General features: G+C 43.1%; 1 protein-coding gene across 3 annotated transcripts in view; it reads left to right on the plus strand.

Moving 5' to 3' along the window:
- pdzd2 (PDZ domain containing 2) overlaps window positions 1–21,039 on the plus strand; it is a 161,090-nt gene that overhangs the window by 17,030 nt on the left and 123,021 nt on the right. The window contains exon 1 of one of the 3 annotated variants that reach the window (XM_036979214.1): window positions 11,541–11,749. The exons of the other annotated variants lie outside the window; for them this stretch is intronic. The gene's annotated coding sequence lies outside the window, so the exon portion shown is untranslated. Of the gene's footprint in view, window positions 1–11,540; window positions 11,750–21,039 lie in introns of those variants that run through there. 3 annotated transcript variants of the gene reach the window in all.

The raw sequence follows: 21,039 nt of genomic DNA on the forward strand, positions 1-21,039 counted from the left end.
CCAGCTGGATGAGGGGACTGAGGCTTCAGTGTGTTAGTAGAACAGGTTAGTGAACTCAGGACCAGCTGGATGAGGGGACTGAGGCTTCAGTGTGTTAGTAGAACAGGTTAGTGAACTCAGGACCAGCTGGATGAGGGGACTGAGGCTTCAGTGTGTTAGTAGAACAGGTTAGTGAACTCAGGACCAGCTGGATGAGGAGACTGAGGCTTCAGTGTGCTAGTAGAACAGGTTAGTGAACTCAGGACCAGCTGGATGAGGGGACTGAGGCTTCAGTGTGTTAGTAGAACAGGTTAGTGAACTCAAGACCAGCTGGATGAGGGGACTGAGGCCTCAGTGTGTTAGTAGAACAGGTTAGTGAACTCAGCCCCAGGACCAGCTGGATGAGGGGACTGAGGCTTCAGTGTGTTAGTAGAACAGGTTTGTGAACTCAGCCCCGGGACCAGCTGGATGAGGGGACTGAGGCTTCAGTGTGTTAGTAGAACAGGTTAGTGAACTCAGCCCCAGGACCAGCTGGATGAGGGGACTCTTCTTTGCTCAGCTCTTGGCATTGCAGGGCTTGGTAGTGATATGAGAGGGGGTCACTGTATTTTAGATTTTTCCCAAACTTAATTGCTCTTTTTTGAGTTTTCATTATTAGTGGATATTGGCCTAATTCTGCCCTGCATGCATTGTTTGTAGTTTTCCTCTGGACATGTAGGAGAATCTTCCAGAACTCTGCATGCAGGGTTTTAATGGGTTGTTTGTCCCGTTGGGTGAAATCTTGTTTTGCAAGTAGACCCCACACCTCGCTGCCATGAAGTGCAATTGGTTCAATGACATATTCAATTAGTTTTAGCCTAATGTTATTTCAATTTGAATTTGCTTTTTAATGGTGTAGAATGACTTTCTCTCTCAGTTCATTCACTGCCTCATTAAGGTGTCCAGTTGAGCTTATTTTTAAACCTAAGTAATTCGTAGTGTGTGCAGTACTCTATATATTTTGTACCAATTGAGAACTTCTCTCGCGCTCTCTCTCTCGCTCCCCTCTCTCTCTCGCTCCCCTCTCTCTCTCGCTCCCCTCTCTCTCTCCCCTCTCTCTCTCTCTCCCCTCTCTCTCTCTCCACTGCCAACCAAAGGCAGAATGATTCTGTCTGGCCAAACAGACTGAGGGCATTAATCTGCTCTAAAGTAAACTAGGCCACATTAGACAGCTCCCTGTTCCCTCCTCACTTCCAGGATTGTTACTCCTGACTGTCTGAGAGGGAGAATCTACAGTTCTGTCTCTGAACAATGATGTTAATGTGAGGACAGTATTATAACATTGAGGACAGTATTATGATGTTAATGTGAGGACAGTATTATAACATTGAGGACAGTATAATAGCATTGAGGACAGTATTATGATGTTAATGTGAGGACAGTATTATAACATTGAGGACAGTATTATGATGTTAATGTGAGGACAGTATTATAACATTGAGGACAGTATTATAACATTGAGGACAGTATTATAACATTGAGGACAGTATTATGATGTTAATGTGAGGACAGTATTATGATGTTAATGTGAGGACAGTATTATAACATTGAGGACAGTATTATAACATTGAGGACAGTATTATGATGTTAATGTGAGGACAGTATTATAACATTGATATAAGGAGAGAGGAGTGGGGGGGAGAGATATAAGGAGAGAGGAGTGGGGGAGAGGGATATAAGGAGAGAGGAGTGGGGGAGAGAGATATAAAGAGAGGAGTGGGGGAGAGAGATATAAGGAGAGAGGAGTGGGGGAGAGATATATAAAGAGAGGAGTGGGGGAGAGAGATATAAAGAGAGAGGAGTGGGGGAGAGATATATAAAGAGAGGAGTGGGGGAGAGAGATCTAAAGAGAGGAGTGGGGGAGAGGGAGATATAAAGAGAGGAGTGGGGGAGAGGGAGATATAAAGAGAGGAGTGGGGGAGAGATATATAAAGAGAGAGGAGTGGGGGAGAGATATATAAAGAGAGAGGAGTGGGGGAGAGGGAGATATAAGGAGAGAGGAGTGGGGGAGAGAGATATAAGGAGAGAGGAGTGGGGGAGAGAGATCTAAAGAGAGGAGTGGGGGAGAGGGATATAAGGAGAGGGATATAAGGAGAGAGGAGTGGGGGAGAGGGATATAAGGAGAGAGGAGTGGGGGAGAGAGATATAAGGAGAGAGGAGTGGGGGAGAGAGATCTAAAGAGAGGAGTGGGGGAGAGAGATATAAGGAGAGGGATATAAGGAGAGAGGAGTGGGGGAGAGGGATATAAGGAGAGAGGAGTGGGGGAGAGAGATATAAGGAGAGAGGAGTGGGGGAGAGAGATCTAAAGAGAGGAGTGGGGGAGAGAGATATAAAGAGAGAGGAGTGGGGGAGAGGGAGATATAAAGAGAGAGGAGTGGGGGAGAGGGATATAAGGAGAGAGGAGTGGGGGAGAGGGAGATATAAGGAGAGAGGAGTGGGGGAGAGAGATATAAGGAGAGAGGAGTGGGAGAGAGAGATATAAAGAGAGAGGAGTGGGGGAGAGAGATATAAAGAGAGAGGAGTGGGGGAGAGGGATATAAGGAGAGACGAGTGTACCTTGTCAGCTCTGGGATTTGATCTTGCAACCTGCCGGTTACTGGCCCAACACTCTAACCACTTTCGGGGAGACAGGCTACCTGCCGCCCTGAAATTTGGGGAGAGAGAGGTGGAGAGGAGGAGAGAGGGAGATGGCATAGAAACCATCAAGCCATGGTTCCACTCTTTATTGGGAAGTGACAACTGCCGTGGTCATCAGTAATCTGTTAGGATGAGTAGTACGAGACTGTACGGGTACTACCATCTAGACAGAGACTGTACGGGTACTACCATCTAGACAGAGACTGTACAGGTACTACCATCTAGACAGAGACTGTACAGGTACTACCATCTAGACAGAGACTGTACAGGTACCACCATCTGACAGAGACTGTACAGGTACTACCATCTAGACAGAGACTGTACAGGTACTACCATCTAGACTGTACAGGTGTTACCATCTAGACAGAGACTGTACAGGTACTACCATCTAGACAGAGACTGTACAGGTACTACCATCTAGACTGTACAGGTGTTACCATCTAGACAGAGACTGTACAGGTACTACCATCTAGACAGAGACTGTACAGGTGTTACCATCTAGACAGAGACTGTACAGGTACTACCATCTAGGCAGAGACTGTACAGGTACTACCATCTAGACAGAGACTGTACAGGTACTACCATCTAGACAGAGACTGTACAGGTACTACCATCTAAACAGAGACTGTACAGGTACTACCATCTAGACAGAGACTGTACAGGTACTACCATCTAGACAGAGACTGTACAGATACTACCATCTAGACAGAGACTGTACAGATACTACCATCTAGACAGAGACTGTACAGTTTCCTACCATCTAGACTGTACAGGTACTACCATCTAGACAGAGACTGTACAGGTACTACCATCTAGCCATCTAGCCATCTGTTGAACAGCTTCTATCACCATCAGACTGTTGAACAGCTTCTATTACCATCAGACTGTTGAACAGCTTCTATCACCATCAGACTGTTGAACAGCTTCTATTACCATTAGACTGTTGAACAGCTTCTAATACCATCAGACTGTTGAACAGCTTCTATCACCATCAGACTGTTGAACAGCTTCTATTACCATCAGACTGTTGAACAGCTTCTATTACCATCAGACTGTTGAACAGCTTCTATCACCATCAGACTGTTGAACAGCTTCTATCACCATCAGACTGTTGAACAGCTTCTATCACCATCAGACTGTTGAACAGCTTCTATCACCATCAGACTGTTGAACAGCTTCTATCACCATCAGACTGTTGAACAGCTTCTATTACCATTAGACTGTTGAACAGCTTCTATCACCATCAGACTGTTGAACAGCTTCTATTACCATCAGACTGTTGAACAGCTTCTATCACCATCAGACTGTTGAACAGCTTCTATCACCATCAGACTGTTGAACAGCTTCTATCACCATCAGACTGTTGAACAGCTTCTATTACCATCAGACTGTTGAACAGCTTCTATCACCATCAGACTGTTGAACAGCTTCTATTACCATCAGACTGTTGAACAGCTTCTATCACCAGACCATCAGACTGTTGAACAGCTTCTATCACCATCAGACTGTTGAACAGCTTCTATCACCATCAGACTGTTGAACAGCTTCTATCACCATCAGACTGTTGAACAGCTTCTATCACCATCAGACTGTTGAACAGCTTCTATTACCATCAGAACGTTGAACAGCTTCTATTACCATCAGACTGTTGAACAGCTTCTAATACCATCAGACTGTTGAACAGCTTCTAATACCATCAGACTGTTGAACAGCTTCTAATACCATCAGACTGTTGAACAGCTTCTAATACCATCAGACTGTTGAACAGCTTCTAATACCATCAGACTGTTGAACAGCTTCTAATACCATCAGACTGTTGAACAGCTTCTAATACCATCAGACTGTTGAACAGCTTCTATCACCATCAGACTGTTGAACAGCTTCTATCACCATCAGACTGTTGAACAGCTTCTATCACCATCAGACTGTTGAACAGCTTCTATTACCATCAGACTGTTGAACAGCTTCTATCACCATCAGACTGTTGAACAGCTTCTATCACCATCAGACTGTTGAACAGCTTCTATCACCATCAGACTGTTGAACAGCTTCTATTACCATCAGACTGTTGAACAGCTTCTATTACCATCAGACTGTTGAACAGCTTCTGGTCTCACACAGTTTAAATTATATATTTTCCTCATAAATGTTTTACTCCGGCCCCCAGGACGATTTACTGGACAGACAGAAAGCCAAAGAGTTTGGCTTGAGTGTTCAGGCAACATGTTCTTCAAATTCTGTGGTTCGTACCCCGAGGATCAAAACCAAGCCCCCAACCCCCTGCTGCTCAGTCTCGGGATCAAAGCCTGGCTGTGTCTGAGTTCTACTATTTGGTGATCGTCTTTGAAATATAGGATACGTTTCATTCCCCCCTAGTCTGTCTCTCCCATCGCTCACTGTGGTTTGGTTCTACTAGAGAGAGCTCCTGTTGGCCATGGGAATGAGAGAGAGAGAGAGAGGAGGAAAGCGAGGGAGAGGCGAGGAGGGGAGGGGGGGGCAGAAATAAATAAAACGTTTGAGAGGTAGAGACAGTTGAAAAAAGTGAGTTGGAACGAGTTGGAAATCAGACTTTTCTCCCCCTGGCTGTGAGACTGACAATACCAGGGAGGGCAGGAGATTGTGAAGCTGGCACTTTTCTCCTGGACCTGTGAAAAAGCACTCCTCTCCTCCTTTCTCTCCGACAACCAGTTGATTATTTTAAAAGATGGCGGTGCAGTGGAAGGCGCGTCTTGCCGGTTCCTTCCGTTACTTATTACTTTGTTTGCTTAGAATGTTTGTGCAATAATTTGCTACGTTAAAAAAACGTTTTATTCTATTCTACTGAGCCGTTTACTGTATTGTCCAGAAGGAACCTGCAAGGAAGCATTTTCATTGGATGGTGTATACCACGTGTATCCTGTACATACGACTAATTCAACTTGGAACTTGGAGCAGTAACTCCGCCCTAATGCAAATATCAAATATTATATAAATATAATATATATAATATATAATATATATATATATTTTTTAAATACAAAAATGGTGACTTAGGGCTCAGACACACCAGAGATATTGACTTTTTGTTGTTCACATAACACAGATCCGGGAACCAATCTAATAGAGTAACCTGCTTGGCTTGTATCTGCTATAGATATCTATTGTTAGCTAACTAGCTGCGCTAATGTTGTTGCTAACTAGCTATCATTTTTTAGTAAGCCCTCGTTGATACTAACCAGATGGCCAATACTAGATAACTAGCATAGCTATCAACATTATATTTACATCACAATGGATTAATTTTAAATGATGCAGCTGCCTGTAAACTGCCGAGAATCCGTGGAGAAACTAGCTAGCAATGTTGTTCTAATGGAAAATGGCGTTGCTAACCGTTAAGCTAACGTTAGCTTGCAAGTGTACTGGCACTGGCAGTATGGGATAATGGACAGTGATTTAAATGATTTTATGAATCATCTTGCACGATAGCTAGCTTGGTAAAGCATTTAGTGTTAGCATAACATGAAGTGTCTGCCTGGCCCACTTAGCAAGCTAAAGTTAGCTAGCTAACTAATGAGCTAGTGCACATTATTCAACCTAATTTTAAAAAATCCTTCTTCAAGCTCAAAACTGCTTAGCTAGATGTAAAGACTTGCTTTAGAAAAAAAAAGATGTGCGGTGCATTCGGAAAGTATTCAGACCCCTTCAACAATAAGTGTTTTCCTCACCAATCTACACACAATACCCCATAATGACATCACAATACTCCATAATCTCCCATTCATTCACATGTATTCAGGCCCTTTACTCAGTACTTTGTTGAAGCACCTTTGGCAGCGATTACAGCCTCACGTCTTCTTGGGTATGACGCTACAAGCTTGGCACACCTGTATTTGGGGAGTTTCTCCCATTCTTCTCTGCAGATCCTGTCAAGCTCTGTCAGGTTGGATGGGGAGCATCGCTGCACAGCTATTTTCAGGTCTCTCCAGAAATGTTTGATCGGGTTCAAGTTCGGGCTCTGGCTGGGCCACTCAAGGACATTCATAGACATGTCATGAAGCCACTCCTGCGTTGTCTTGGTCGTGTGCTTGTCACTGAAAAACCTCCCCACAGCATGATGCTGCCACCACAATGCTTCACCGTAGAGATGGTGCCTGGTTTCCTCCAGACGTGACGCTTTGTGTTAAGGCTTTGTGACTCAAAGTCAAGTTGTTGACCGCTGCTGAGCTTTGCGATTCTACAAGTGGAAACGTCAGGTTCGCCGGTACCCAGTCGATACGCAGAAGGCAGAGGGGACTGGGGGAAAAAAAGCAACAGTTTTAGGCTTTTGAAAATAATATTTGAGGTAAATTCATTATCTTTGATACAAACAACAAACAGCCTATAGAAAGTCTACATCCCCTTTGAACTTAAATCGAAAATGGGATTCAAGTAGATTTCTTTCCTCTACATTTTTAAAGTGAAAGAAAGTTAAAATAAAATTGTCTAAATTAAGAGGAGAGGGAGAGACTAGTGTTTATTGGTTTGACCTTTAAAGATGTAAAATAAAGAAGATAAAAGACGTCGTCAAGATATCTAGAAGAACAATAATCAAGATGTCACGACTTCCGCCGAAGTCGGTCCCTCTCCTTGTTCGGGCGGCGTTCGGCGGTCTACGTCACTGGGCCTTCTGGCCATCGCCGATCCACTTTTTCATTTTCCATTTGTTTTGTCTTTGTTTTACACACCTGGTTTCAATTCCCCAATTACATGTTCATTATTTAACCGTCTGTTTTCCCCGTGGTTTTTTTGTTCGTGTTTGTTTGTTGTATTTTTGTATTGTGGGCTCGGTATTATCGACTTGTATTTGAAAGTCTTGAGTAAATTTACGTGTATTACTCATTTCTGTTGTCCTGCGGCTGACTCCTCTGCACCAGCTACACCCAGACCTATTACACAAGATATCGAGAAGAACAATACTATTGTGTATACCATCCTTCTCAAACCCCCAGCGTGAATCCGCATTAATCTCAATCAACCTCCTTCCCTGGCTGCGATCCAATCTAAACTGCAGAAAACATCCATCTCATGGTAGGGTTGCACTCCCGGTCGACCTCCACAACAACAGACGTCCAGGACTTCTCCACCCCAGGACCCCCTCCCCCCCCCCAAATCCACCCTGTGGCGTTGAGTCGGAGGGTCCCAGATGGGTTGTGGATTAAAGCGGTAGCTCCAAGCCGGATTGCCAGGTCTTACCGTCTGGCTGCTCTGCTGAGGCCCCCAAATTAAATTCCTTTGTATGAGTGGCTTTGTGTAGGTGATTACACAGGAAGTACTAGTTACCATTCAGCTGCTGACTGGAAAGTGAGAGCCTACTACACTGTAGTGTACTGAGCCTGATGTAGTGTACTGAGTCTACTGTAATGTACCGAGCCTACTGTAATGTACTGAGCCTACTGTAATGTACTGAGCCTACTGTAGTGTACTGAGCCTATTGTAATGTACTGAGCCTACTGTAGTGTACTGAGCCTACTGTAATGTATTGAGCCTACTGTAGTATACTGAGCCTACTGTAATGTATTTAGCCTACTGTAGTGTACTGAGCCTACTGTAGTGTACTGAGCCTACTGTAGTGTACTGAGCCTGATGTAGTGTACTGAGCCTGATGTAGTGTACTGAGCCTGATGTAGGGTACTGAGCCTGATATAGTGCTGAAACCAGGACAGATGTGTTGTAGGGCTGAGACCAGACCAGGACAGATGTGTTGTAGGGCTGAGACCAGACCAGGACCGGTGTGTTTCTAGGGCTGAGACCAGACCAGGACCGATGTGTTGTAGGGCTGAGACCAGGACTGTGTTACCCTCCTTCTGTCTTTTCGTCTCTCTCTCTCTGTTTATCTGTTTTTGAGGTAGGAATTTGTGGAATTCTTTTGAGAGCAAATTTAATGTAGGCTAAGTGAATAAAGTAACAGGTCACATTATAATGTCTTGTTGAAAGGTCTTTATCCCAGGTGAGGTTTATAATAGGGTCTTTATCCCAGGTGAGGTTTATAATAGGGTCTTTATCCCAGGTGAGGTTTATAATACGGTCTTTATCCCAGGTGAGGTTTATAATAGGGTCTTTATCCCAGGTGAGGTTTATAATACGGTCTTTATCCCAGGTGAGGTTTATAATAGGGTCTTTATCCCAGGTGAGGTTTATAATAGGGTCTTTATCCCAGGTGAGGTTTATAATACGGTCTTTATCCCAGGTGAGGTTTATAATACGGTCTTTATCCCAGGTGAGGTTTATAATAGGGTCTTTATCCCAGGTGAGGTTTATAATACGGTCTTTATCCCAGGTGAGGTTTATAATAGGGTCTTTATCCCAGGTGAGGTTTATAATACGGTCTTTATCCCAGGTGAGGGTTATAATACGGTCTTTATCCCAGGTGAGGTTTATAATACGGTCTTTATCCCAGGTGAGGGTTATAATAGGGTCTTTATCCCAGGTGAGGTTTATAATACGGTCTTTATCCCAGGTGAGGGTTATAATACGGTCTTTATCCCAGGTGAGGTTTATAATACGGTCTTTATCCCAGGTGAGGGTTATAATACGGTCTTTATCCCAGGTGAGGGTTGTGGGCCATAACGCACAGTATGAATCATCCCATGATATTCTCTTCTACATTTTATCCTACTTAGAACCGTCTAAAATGTGTCTCATACATTTAATATCGTTAGGGTAGAGACTAGAGTTTTTTTTTTACTACTGTATCTGCTGTGGTAGGTTGATCTACATTCTACAATGTATATTTGCAATGTTGCTGTTGTTTTAAGTGTCCACTAGGGGTCACTAACAGATGGTTCTTAAGAGATTCAGCTGTTGAAGCCTGTCTGTTTCTCACCACTCAGACTAGTGTCACTGTCAACACTATTGAACTCACAGACAAATATTAAGAGTAATTAATAAAGATTAAACTATTTTCAGAAATGGCTTTTAACTCAAATGTTTTTGCTTAGACTGACTGTTAGCCTACTGTATACTAAATATGCCAACTCTTCTACAGTCCACAAGATTCCTGTGCTATTTGGTCACAGATATGTACTGTACTGTGATGTACTGTGATGTAGTGTACTGTGATGTGATGTACTGTGATGTAGTGTACTGTGATGTGATGTACTGTGATGTGATGTAGTGTACTGTGATGTAGTGTACTGTACTGTGATGTACTGTACTGTGATGTACTGTGATGTACTGTGATGTACTTTAATGTACTGTGATGTACTGTACTGCGATGTACTGTAATGTACTGTGATGTACTGTACTGTGATGTACTGTAAAGAATGAGAGTCCTGAATGATGTCACTGTCCCCGGGATATCTCCTCCAGAACTTGGCCATGTAATCATCGGAACGCGTATCTAGACTGCCTCGGTTAAAGATGTTGTGAAATGAGACACTAGTGGAGTAGTAGGAGAGACCAGTAGAGAGACCAATAAAAACATATAGAGACCAGTAGAAACCAGTAGAGACCAATAGAAACCAACAGACCAATAGAAACCAGTGGAGACCAATAGAGACCAGTAGAAACCAGTAGAGACCAGTAAAGACCAAGGTGCTTTACACTAACTACCTGCACATATAATGCGTATTACTTTTCAAAGGCATTACATATGCCATTATAGTGTTTAGAAAATGTTGTGTCCAGTACAACAATACATTTAGTTGGATGTGAAGAGAGAAATGAAATGTCTCTGAGTTGGGGGACGAAGAAAGAAATACTTGATCAAATCCAGTCAGTTTCCAATTGTGAAAAATCAGTGTATTTCAGTGGTGTGCAATACCTTCATTTGTCTGGAAATGGGCAGTAAAGTTTAGGTGTAAATTGTACCAAAAGGGGTACATTGATCCACCCTTTTGTTATTAAGAAACCGTACACACAATTAATAATTTGACCAAATATATTTAGGAAGAGATCATCATTTCGTGGAGTTTGTGAAGGAAAAAAAATCACATTTGAAAAAGTGGTGAGCAAGTTATAAGTTTTATAACCCTATAGGTCCAAAATCCAGATTTTTTTACCAAGTCAAATGACTTCACCAACCCCACTCTCCTCTACTATGGCTTCCTGTATTCCTGTCTGTTATAACTAACAGGTAGGATTATACATGTGGTTACACAGAATCAATCAGTCATTGCTCTGAATCTCTGCTCTCAATCAGTCGTTGCTCTGGTTACACAGAATCAATCAGTCGTTGCTCTGAATCCATATAGTCCCGCTGCCGTGCAATTAATGACTGTAGCTCATTATAATAGACTACCACAAAGTGGGTTAAAAAAAAAGAAGCATTGCTGACAATCAAAATGTGGTCATATCTACAATTACGTCAATGCTTTCTTTTGTCAGTATTTCTACAATTGCATTCGTAGCCAAAACCTGGATTGCAATATTATGAAGTTGTTTGCGTGCAGAAGGCGCTCCGACTGAGCCGCAGGTGATTGAAGTGTTGAGTAGAGTAAACTAACTAGTACAAGGGAGGCGGGACACGGAGAAACCGAACTGCGCAGAGTGAGTAACTCAAGCAGGTCACAGGCAAGAAGACGGTGGGAAACCGTGGGAGCTGCAGCCGAATGATATTATGAGGATAGTATTGCAATACACTCGAGCATAAACAGTCGTTGGATTGAGATGGCACGGACGGCACCGGCTCTTATCAACAGTAGGAACACCGACGGCTGAGTTTACAGTATTGACACCACCATTATGAAGAACGAGGAGCGCTCATAGTTCACTATCTAAACTAATACATAACACGGTTGTCTGCATAAAACAGAAGAAACAGACGTCAATTTAACATCTATTCAATATTGATTAAACGTAATTGTATTTCAATGACGTGGAAACAACGTTGATTCAACCAGTGTGTGCGCAGGGGATACATTGTAACGGCCGGTTGTAACATTGCCCGGCTGCTTGAATGCCTACCAGCTATTAAACCAATTAACGAACTACTGTCCTGGGATTGTGAACCGGTCACAACTCGGATTAACCCCGTGTGCAGCTGGCTCAGGCAGACCGAAAGGAAAACGTGTAGCCGACATAACGGCGAGGAAAGGAGACAACCTGGCTAATATGAAGGTTCAAGTAGGAACTTAAGGTATGGTCGATTTCCCTTGGCTTTGAACTATTCCAATGTGATGCGCTTGTGATTTGGCTAGAGCGCGACCTGTGTTGTTTCTCGCTGTACCGTATAACTAGTAAAATGGGTAGTCCTAACGGTCTGATTTCAATACCTCATCAAGTGTTAGCTGACCAATAAAGCGTTTGATTTAAGTTACCGGTTGTTTTTGTATTCAGTGTAGCTGGCTCTATTTTATCTGGCAGGCCTACTGTAGCCCAAGATGTACTCTTTAAGGAGCCTGACGTTACCGTTACTCCTTAATAAGGTCCAAGGACCTTATACTGTCTATTATTTTCAGAGGTAAACTGGCTCTGGCAGCCAAAACAGCTGAATACTCCATCTAAACCAACCCTGGGCTCAGAGCGTTTCGTATTGTTCTGAATTTATATCCGAGATACTCTCTTTAGTATGAAATGTTACGTTTTGTATGGTATGTATCAATCACCCTTTTCCATGTTGTAGGATATGTTACGAATTACAATTCATATTATATGTTACGAATTTGAAAGATGTACAATACGTTATGAATTTGAAAGATGTACAATACGTTATGAATTTGAAAGATGTACAATACGTTATGAATTTGAAAGATGTACAATACGTTATGAATTTGAAAGATGTACAATACGTTATGAATTTGCAAAACGTTTTATATTACGATTCAGCAAAACGTACAATATGTGACCTGTTTTAGGAAGCTAGGCATATTTCGTACTTCACAGGAGAGGCATTTGAATGTTATTTATTATTTAAAAAATGTAACTATGATTTTTTGGGGGGCAGAAATGCCTTCTGTAACATGTGAACTTTCATGTTCCTTAATAACAAACTTGTATTCCATCTGTAAATACGAATACAATTGTTAAATTAGGGGCCTAGTTGGTTTAGCCACAGAAAAATAACCTTCCCTATAGCCATGATTGGCTGAGATAATGGTTGGGCTGGACATGCCGGGAGATGGGTTTGGATTGGTCTGCCATGTAGCATGCTTCTGTCTATAACGTGAACTGCTCAGGATGTGTTGATTATCCTTTCTGCCGTGGCTTTTTTGAATGATATACGGTTAGCCATCGAGAATTTCAAAAGTTGTGCTACTTTTCTCAATAACATTGATACCCTGAATTTAGCAGGTACTACAGGCAGATCAGTTGGGAAAAAGTTGTGATTGGCTACTTTCTGCCCACGCCACGGTCAGTATGAACCAGAGTGACTTGACACAAGGCTGGCCGAATAAGAAGTAGCTACAAACAAAATGGAGTTAAATGGTTCCCGTCCGTGACGCGTTCATCCATGTGTACGGGTCAGAGACTAGCTACGTTTTGAGATATTATGCGTTACAAATTCTGTCAAAGTTAAAGCGTACTGTTAGCTAGCTAGCCAATGTTAGCTTGCTGGCTCGCTAGCTAGGTAACGCTACGTGTATGATCTGTGTAGTAATATGATTTGAATCAGAAAGCCATTTGCATTGCTAGTTATAGCCTAATGTTAGCTAACTAGCTAACATTGAACCTAGTTGGTTAGCTTTAGCAACCTACAGATTCATACTACAGCTATGACAATCAGTTTGTATTGGTATGAGTATGAGCTGGGATTACGCCGGTTCATTGTTTAACTAGCTAGCTACATGTCTAAACAAAAGACTCCACTTCCGGCAGATGTTTACATGACCCATCAAATTAGCCAGGTGTGTCTGGGGGTGATTACAGCCATTTATTGTATTGCATAAACGTGTACACGTCTAGACAATAGTAACCCATCAATTTAGACAAGTGTGTCTGGGTAAGTGTCAGCTAATGATGATAAACTATTTAAACTATATATATATACTATATACTATATATATACTATATATATACTATATATATACTATATACTATATACTATATATATATACTATATACTATATATATACTATATATATACTATATACTATATACTATATATACTATATACTATATATATACTATATACTATATACTATATATATACTATATACTATATACTATATACTATATACTATATACTATATAATATATACTATATACTATATACTATATATATACTATATACTATATACTATATACTAGATATATACTATATATATATATACTATATACTATATACTAGATATATACTATATATATATACTATATACTATATATATACTATATACTATATATATATATATACAGTGGGGCAAAAAAGTTTCCACCATAATTTGCAAATAAATTCATTAAAAATCCTACCATTGGGATTTTCTGGATTTTTTTTTCTCATTTTGTCTGTCATAGTTGAAGTCTACCTATGATGAAAATTACAGGCCTCTCTCATCTTTTTACGTGGGAGAACTTGCACAATTGGTGGCTGACTAAATACTTTTTTGCCCCACTGTACATACAGCCCCACTGTACTATATAATAGTTGTTATCTGGACACTTTCTGTTTCAATTTTGCTGCAATTCAAATATGCCAGTGACCGTTTCACTGTGCTGTTTACACCTTCCGTATCCAGTGCATGTGACAAACTTTGATTTAATTGATATAGTGTATGTTTACAAAACAAGAGACGGTAATGTGAAGAACAACATGACCTGCACCGAAGTCAGATGAGGATGTACAGCATCTTCAGAAAAGTATTCAGACCCCTTGACTTTTTCCACATTTTGTTACGTTACAGCCTTATTCTAAAATGGATTAAATATATTTTTTCCCCTCTGAAATCTACACACAATACCCCATAATGACATCACAATACCCCATAATGACATCACAATACCCCATAATGACATCACAATACCCCATAATGACATCACAATACCCCATAATGACATCACAATACCCCATAATGACAAAGCAACGACAGGTTTTTAGAATTATTTGCAAACGTATTAAAAGTAAAAAACAAATACTTTAGTATTCAGACCCTTTGCAATGAGACAGGTGGATTCTGTTTCCATTGATTATCCTTGATGTTTCTACAGTCGTGGCCAAAAGTTTTGAGAATGACACAAATATTAATTTTCACAAAGAACTAATGGGGATCCATAATAAACCCCAGGAAGAGTAGCCGCTGCCTTGGCAGGAACTAATGGGGATCCATAATAAACCCCAGGAAGAGTAGCTGCTGTCTTGGCAGGAACTAATGGGGATCCATAATAAACCCCAGGAAGAGTAGCTGCTGCCTTGGCAGGAACTAATGGGGATCCATAATAAACCCCAGGAAGAGTAGCTGCTGCCTCGGCAGGAACTAATGGGGATCCATAATAAACCCCAGGAAGAGTAGCTGCTGCCTCGACAGGAACTAATGGGGATCCATAATAAACCCCAGGAAGAGTAGCTGCTTCCTTGGCAGGAACTAATGGGGATCCATAATAAACCCCAGGAAGAGTAGCTGCTGCCTTGGCAGGAACTAATGGGGATCCATAATAAACCCCAGGAAGAGTAGCTGCTGCCTCGGCAGGAACTAATGGGGATCCATAATAAACCCCAGGAAGAGTAGCTGCTGCCTTGACAGTAACTAATGGGGATCCATAATAAACCCCAGGAAGAGTAGCTGCTGCCTTGGCAGGAACTAATGGGGATCCATAATAAACCCCAGGAAGAGTAGCTGCTGCCTTGGCAGGAACTAATGGGGATCCACAATAAACCCCAGGAAGAGTAGCTGCTGCCTCGACAGGAACTAATGGGGATCCATAATAAACCCCAGGAAGAGTAGCTGCTGCCTCGGCAGGAACTAATGGGGATCCATAATAAACCCCAGGAAGAGTAGCTGCTGCCTTGACAGGAACTAATGGGGATCCATAATAAACCCCAGGAAGAGTAGCTGCTGCCTTGGCAGGAACTAATGGGGATCCATAATAAACCCCAGGAAGAGTAGCTGCTGCCTCGGCAGGAACTAATGGGGATCCATAATAAACCCCAGGAAGAGTAGCTGCTGCCTCTGCAGGAACTAATGGGGATCCATAATAAACCCCAGGAAGAGTAGCTGCTGCCTTGGCAGGAACTAATGGGGATCCATAATAAACCCCAGGAAGAGTAGCTGCTGCCTTGGCAGGAACTAATGGGGATCCATAATAAACCCCAGGAAGAGTAGCTGCTGCCTTGGCAGGAACTAATGGGGATCCATAATAAACCCCAGGAAGAGTAGCTGCTGCCTTGGCAGGAACTAATGGGGATCCATAATAAACCCCAGGAAGAGTAGCTGCTGCCTTGGCAGGAACTAATGGGGATCCATAATAAACCCCAGGAAGAGTAGCTGCTGCCTCGGCAGGAACTAATGGGGATCCATAATAAACCCCAGGAAGAGTAGCTGCTGCCTTGGCAGGAACTAATGGGGATCCATAATAAACCCCAGGAAGAGTAGCTGCTGTCTTGGCAGGAACTAATGGGGATCCATAATATACCCCAGGAAGAGTAGCTGCTGCCTTGGCAGGAACTAATGGGGATCCATAATAAACCCCAGGAAGAGTAGCTGCTGCCTCGGCAGGAACTAATGGGGATCCATAATAAACCCCAGGAAGAGTAGCTACTGCCTTGGCAGGACCTAATGGGGATCCATAATAAACCCCAGGAAGAGTAGCTACTGCCTTGGCAGGAACTAATGGGGATCCATAATAAACCCCAGGAAGAGTAGCTGCTGTCTTGGCAGGAACTAATGGGCATCCATAATAAACCCCAGGAAGAGTAGCTGCTGCCTTGGCAGGAACTAATGGGGATCCATAATAAACCCCAGGAAGAGTAGCTGCTGCCTTGGCAGGAACTAATGGGGATCCATAATAAACCCCAGGAAGAGTAGCTGCTGCCTCGGCAGGAACTAATGGGGATCCATAATAAACCCCAGGAAGAGTAGCTGCTGCCTCGGCAGGAACTAATGGGGATCCATAATAAACCCCAGGAAGAGTAGCTACTGCCTTGGCAGGAACTAATGGGGATCCATAATAAACCCCAGGAAGAGTAGCTGCTGCCTCGGCAGGAACTAATGGGGATCCATAATAAACCCCAGGAAGAGTAGCTACTGCCTTGGCAGGAACTAATGGGGATCCATAATAAACCCCAGGAAGAGTAGCTGCTGCCTTGGCAGGAACTAATGGTGATCCATAATAAACCCCAGGAAGAGTAGCTGCTGCCTTGACAGGAACTAGTGGGGATCCATAATAAACCCCAGGAAGAGTAGCTGCTGCCTCGGCAGGAACTAATGAGGATCCATAATAAACCCCAGGAAGAGTAGCTGCTGCCTCGGCAGGAACTAATGGGGATCCATAATAAACCCCAGGAAGAGTAGCTGCTGCCTCGGCAGGAACTAATGGGGATCCATAATAAACCCCAGGAAGAGTAGCTGCTGCCTCGGCAGGAACTAATGGGGATCCATAATAAACCCCAGGAAGAGTAGCTGCTGCCTTGGCAGGAACTAATGGGGATCCATAATAAACCCCAGGAAGAGTAGCTGCTGCCTTGGCAGGAACTAATGGGGATCCATAATAAACCCCAGGAAGAGTAGCTGCTGCCTTGGCAGGAACTAATGGGGATCCATAATAAACTCCAGGAAGAGTAGCTGCTGCCTTGGCAGGAACTAATGGGGATCCGTAATAAACTCCAGGAAGAGTAGCTGCTGCCTTGGCAGGAACTAATGGGGATCCATAATAAACTCCAGGAAGAGTAGCTGCTGCCTTGGCAGGAACTAATGGGGATCCGTAATAAACTCCAGGAAGAGTAGCTGCTGCCTTGGCAGGAACTAATGGGGATCCATAATAAACTCCAGGAAGAGTAGCTGCTGCCTTGGCAGGAACTAATGGGGATCCGTAATAAACTCCAGGAAGAGTAGCTGCTGCCTTGGCAGGAACTAATGGGGATCCATAATAAACTCCAGGAAGAGTAGCTGCTGCCTTGGCAGGAACTAATGGGGACCCATAATAAACTCCAGGAAGAGTAGCTGCTGCCTTGGCAGGAACTAATGGGGATCCATAATAAACTCCAGGAAGAGTAGCTGCTGCCTTGGCAGGAACTAATGGGGATCCATAATAAATACAAAAATATAAATAGCTCAGGCAGTAGGAAGTTCTCTCATCCATTTATATGCAGATTATACAGTCTTATACTCAGCTGGCCCCTCCCCGGATTTTGTGTTAAATGCTCTACAACAAGCTTTCTTAGTGTCCAACAAGCTTTCTCTGCCCTTAACCTTGTTCTGTACACCTCCAAAACAAAGGTCATGTGGTTTGGTAAGAAGAATGCCCCTCTCCCCACAGGTGTGATTCCTACCTCTGAGGGTTTAGAGCTTGAGGTGGTCACCTCATACAAGTCCTTGGGAGTATGGCTAGCCGGTGCACTGTCCTTCTCTCAGCACATATCGAAGCTGCAGGCTAAAGTTAAATCTAGACATGGTTTCCTCTATCGTAATCATCCTCTTTTGTACAGAAGGTCCTAACAGTGAAACATCAACCTTAGCTGTCTGTATACACTTTGATCATATTCAGCAGTTAGTTGCTTCGCTGAAATCCCCTCTTACACTCCAACTAACCACACAAGTAGTGTATCTTTCTGAAATAGCTTTGAGAATAGCCGAATAGCCGACGAGAGAGAATCCAATGAGTCTGCATATCAACCCACATTTGGTCATTGTCCCCTTCCTTTGCATTATTCAGGATGGTTTCCATGGAAAGACTAGAAGCTGTGTGTCAAAGGCTGCAAATCCCCTATATTCATTTGTGATCATTTTAGCTCGTCTGCCTTGACTAATGACGAATGAATTCTCACAGGTGTCTATTCCTCTAGCCCAATATAGCATGGTTTCCCTGAACACTCATAAAATAATATATTGTTCTAGTTCTCTGTACCCTGTCTCAGTGTTGTGTCGTCCTTGACTTGTCTCAAACATTACTCTATTCCCTACATAGCGTACGACTTTTGACCAAATGTAGTGCGCTATATATAGGGAATAGGGTGCAATTTTGAACGCAGACCTTGTTGCCAGTAGTGCCTGTCAGATTTGAGCTCAAGCAGTTGCTCCACTGAGCAGCCACAGTACATCTGTCCCCTACGGGTTCGGTTGGAGTCCACAGAGCGTGTTGGTAGTTAAAAAGCTTCCAAAGCATCAGAAATGCCAATCTGAGACCAGGACTTCCTGAATCATTTAGGAATGGAATCATTAATGTTATTCTGCAATGGTAATTAAGGTCAGGATGACAGGTTACGCCACCCTGTGCATTTTGGGGTAGGGGGATGGAGTTATGAGTTTATAAGTAGCCAGTATATACACATCCATTGTAGGTTGCAGAATGAGTTATGGCTTTTATCTTTCTTAAGGGATGAGTTATGGCTTTTATTATCTTTCTTTATGGGATGAGTTATGTCCTTTGTCTTTCTTTAAGGGATGAGTTATGGCCTTTATTATCTTTCTTAAGGGATGAGTTATGGCCTTTATCTTTATTTAAGGGATGAGTTATGGCCTTTGTCTTTCTTTAAGGGATGAGTTATGGCCTTTTATCTTTATTTAAGGGATGAGTTATGGCCTTTGTCTTTCTTTAAGGGATGAGTTATGGCCTTTGTCTTTCTTTAAGGGATGAGTTATGGCCTTTGTTATCTTTCTTTAAGGGATGAGTTATGGCCTCATATTGAATTAGTTTGTGATGCCATTGAGGTACGACAGCTGTTTGCAGGTATGAAGATATGAAGTGAGAAGGTTATGGGTGTTTTTACCACCAGAAGTGTTGTCCATTTATGTCACCTGTCAACTTACTTTCTGAGGTGGCCCCTGGTATGAGGAAGGAGGTGTGGAACACAGTTATAGTCTCTGTTTATAGAAACATGTTGGTTCAACTTTGTACGTTGCTTCCCTAGGCCCCGCCCAGCAGTGTCGTGGTACTAGAACTGGGACTTGACCCTGACTGAACCAGAGGTGAGTCAGGTCTTTAGGGTTGGACTGGTCTTTAGGGTTGGACTCTGGTCTTTAGGGTTGGACTCTGGTCTTTAGAGTTGGACTCTGGTCTTTAGGGTTGGACTCTGGTGTTTAGGGTTGGACTCTGGTCTTCAGGGTTGGACTCTGGTCTTTAGGGTTGGACTCTGGTCTTTAGGGTTGGACTCTGGTCTTCAGGGTTGGACTCTGGTCTTTAGGGTTGGACTCTGGTCTTTAGGGTTGGACTCTGGTCTTTAGGGTTGGACTCTGGTCTTCAGGGTTGGACTCTGGTCTTCAGGGTTGGACTCTGGTCTTCAGGGTTGGACTCTGGTCTTTAGGGTTGGACTCTGGTGTTTAGGGTTGGACTCTGGTCTTCAGGGTTGGACTCTGGTCTTCAGGGTTGGACTCTGGTCTTTAGGGTTGGACTCTGGTGTTTAGGGTTGGACTCTGGTCTTCAGGGTTGGACTCTGGTCTTCAGGGTTGGACTCTGGTCTTCAGGGTTGGACTCTGGTCTTTAGGGTTGGACTGGTCTTTAGGGTTGGACTCTGGTCTTCAGGGTTGGACTCTGGTCTTTAGGGTTGGACTCTGGTCTTTAGGGTTGGACTCTGGTCTTTAGGGTTGGACTCTGGTCTTCAGGGTTGGACTCTGGTCTTCATGGTTGGACTCTGGTCTTCAGGGTTGGACTCTGGTCTTTAGGGTTGGACTCTGGTGTTTAGGGTTGGACTCTGGTCTTCAGGGTTGGACTCTGGTCTTCAGGGTTGGACTCTGGTCTTTAGGGGTTAGACTCTGGTCAGAATTTGAGGTAGACTATATGATCACACCGTTAATAGATCCGTTGTTTTATTACTTGTGAGGCACAGCTGAGTGAGCATACCATTTACATAATTAGCTTTTTATTTGTATTTTACTGGGCTGATGGTGCCTGCATCTGATGGTCAGTCTCAGCCGAGGGTGGAGCAGCAGACCGAGGGTCGGTCTCTCAACATCCCTCCGCTCTCCCTTTCCTCCGCTGACTCTGACCAAAATAGGGACACCGTATTCCAGATGATGGCGAAACTCGAGTCGCACCGCAGTATTTCTGCCTCATGCAGAAATAATGTTACTGAACAGAACCAGTGAAATATTCCTGGATATAAAACCCCAAAGCTGATAACAGCAACAACGTCTATAGATACATGCTCCTCCTCATTCATTACTGCTGCACTGCTTGTTGTAGCGCTGAGTGGAAATAGGAAAGGCGCTCATTTTATGGCTTATAAAAGTGTTGAATACTAAGTTGTTGACAGTGCTGAGTAAGAATTTAATCATGAACTCACTCATAAAAACAGCAGTTTGTTGCTGTATTCATTGACAGTCTTTCTCTAGTCATGGATTT

This window comes from Oncorhynchus mykiss, chromosome 6 (genome assembly GCF_013265735.2).
Source record: "Oncorhynchus mykiss isolate Arlee chromosome 6, USDA_OmykA_1.1, whole genome shotgun sequence".
Lineage (NCBI taxonomy): Eukaryota > Metazoa > Chordata > Actinopteri > Salmoniformes > Salmonidae > Oncorhynchus > Oncorhynchus mykiss.